The 2,172-nt window shown below is 53.0% G+C and overlaps 1 pseudogene; it reads left to right on the plus strand.

The window, feature by feature from the left end:
- Positions 1–731: 731 nt before the first annotated feature.
- On the plus strand, positions 732–1,943 carry LOC100440959 (adenosylhomocysteinase-like; annotated as a pseudogene).
- The last annotated feature ends 229 nt before the right edge of the window (positions 1,944–2,172 follow it).

Here is a 2,172-nt window from a genome sequence, read left to right on the forward strand (position 1 = left end):
TTTCTGGTGAGAGTCAGCTCTGGTTCATTGTTAGCATCTTTTGGCCAACAGTGTCTCCTGTGTCCTCCCATGGTGGAAGGGGTGAGGCAGCCCTCTGGGGCCTCTTTTATAAAGACACTAATTCAATCCATGAGGCTCCACCCTGGTGACCTAATCACCTCCCCATACTCCCACTTCCTCATACCATCCCTTCGGGTTTAGGATTTCAACATATGACTCTTTAGGGGACACTAACTTTCAGTTCATAGCATTTGGACTTTCACCATTGCCTCACCCCTGCCCCTCTAATTCTTGGGCCTTCGGACTCAGATTGAGTCACACCACTGACATTCTTGTTTCTAGCTTGCAGATAGCAAACTGTGGGACTTCTCGGTCTCCAAAACCACATGAGCCAATTCTTATAATAAATCTCCTCTTACGTATACATATACCCATATATATCCTATTGGTTCTATTTCTCTGGCTAACCCTGGCTAACACACACTGCAAGCACCTGTGCCATACCAAGGGCCTGGCCATCCGCTTGAAATGTAAAATAGAAAACACCCACCCCCTGCCCCACAGAGAGAGAGAGAGACCCTGTCCAGAGCCACCCACCCAGTGCCTGTCCCCAGACCAAGGCCCAGTCCCCTTCACCTGCCTCCATCATAAGCATCACCAGCCTGTCTGACAAACTGCTCAGCAAAGTTATTGACATTGGCCTGGCCGCCTGGGGATGCAAGGCCCTGAACATTGTAGAGAATGAGATGCCAGGCCTGATGCAAATGTGGGAGCTGTACTCAGCCTCCAAGCCACTAGAGGGCACCCACATTGCCAGCTGCCTGCACATGACCATGGAGACGGCCATCCACATTGGGACCCTCATCACTCTGGGTGCCCCAGCAGCAACATCTTCCTTACCCTGGACCATGTGTTGGCTGCCATTGCCAAGACTGGCATTCCAGTATACACCTGGAAGGACAAAAGAATGCAGAGTACCCATGGTGCATCGAGCAGTCACTGTAATTCAGTGATGGGCTCTCAACATTATTCTGGAGGATGCGGGTGACCTCACCAACCTCTTCCACACCAAGTACTCACAGCTCTTGCTGGGCATCTGAGGCCCCTCTGAGGAGACCATGACGGGTCCACAACCCACACAGGATGATGGTCAATGGGAACCTGAAGGTGCCTGCCATCAATGTCAATGACTCCATCACCAAGAGCGAGTTCGACAAGCTCTCTGGCTGCTGGGAGTCCCTCATAGATGCATCAAGCAGGCCACAGAGGTGATGATTGCTGGCAAGGTAGTGGTGGTAGCAGGCCATGGCAACGTGGGCAAAGGCTGTGCCCAGGCCCTGTGGGGTTTCGGGGCCCACGTCATCATCACCAAGATTGACCCCATCAATGCACTGCAGGCTACCATGGAGGGCTATGAGGTGACCATCATGGACGAAGCCTGTCAGGAGGGCAACATTTTTATCACCACCACAGGCTGTGTCAACATCATCCTTGGTCGGCACTTTGAACAGATGAAGGATGAAGCCATTGTATGTAACACTGGACACTTTGAGGTGGAGGTCAATGTCAAGCAGCTCAGTGAGAACACTTGGAGAAGATGGCCATCAAGCCCCAGGTGGCAGGGTACTGGCTGAAGAATGGGCGCCACACCATCCTGCTGGCTGAGGGTCAGCTGGTCAGCCTGGGTTGTGCCATGGGCCACCCTGGCTTTGTGACGAGTAACTCCTTCATCAACCAGGTGACTGCACAGATTGAGCTGTGAACCCATCCAGAGAAGTACCCCACTGGGGTTCACGTCCTGCCCAAGAAGCTGGATGAGGCAGTGGCTGAAGCCCACCTGGGCAAGCTGAATGTGAAATTGACCAAGCTGACTGAGAAGCAGGCCCAGTACCTGGGGCATCTCCCCTCATGGCCCCTTCAAGCCTGATCACTACCGCTACTGAGAGCCAGGCCTGCATTTCACCTTCCAGCTGCTGTTCTTGCCCAAGCCCTGCCTCTCCTTCTTAAGAGCAAATGGCACCAACTTTGTGATTGGTTTTTCAGCATCCCTCATGGACTCCCCAGGGCTGGTCACTCAGTTTTTGGCTTCTGTTGCACCCCTCATACTATTCCAAGTGTGTCAGAGGAACTGAGAGTCCCCTCCTCAAGCCCTGGTCACGATGGAGGTATGAG

Source organism: Pongo abelii, chromosome 8, assembly GCF_028885655.2.
Source record: "Pongo abelii isolate AG06213 chromosome 8, NHGRI_mPonAbe1-v2.0_pri, whole genome shotgun sequence".
Classification (NCBI taxonomy): domain Eukaryota; kingdom Metazoa; phylum Chordata; class Mammalia; order Primates; family Hominidae; genus Pongo; species Pongo abelii.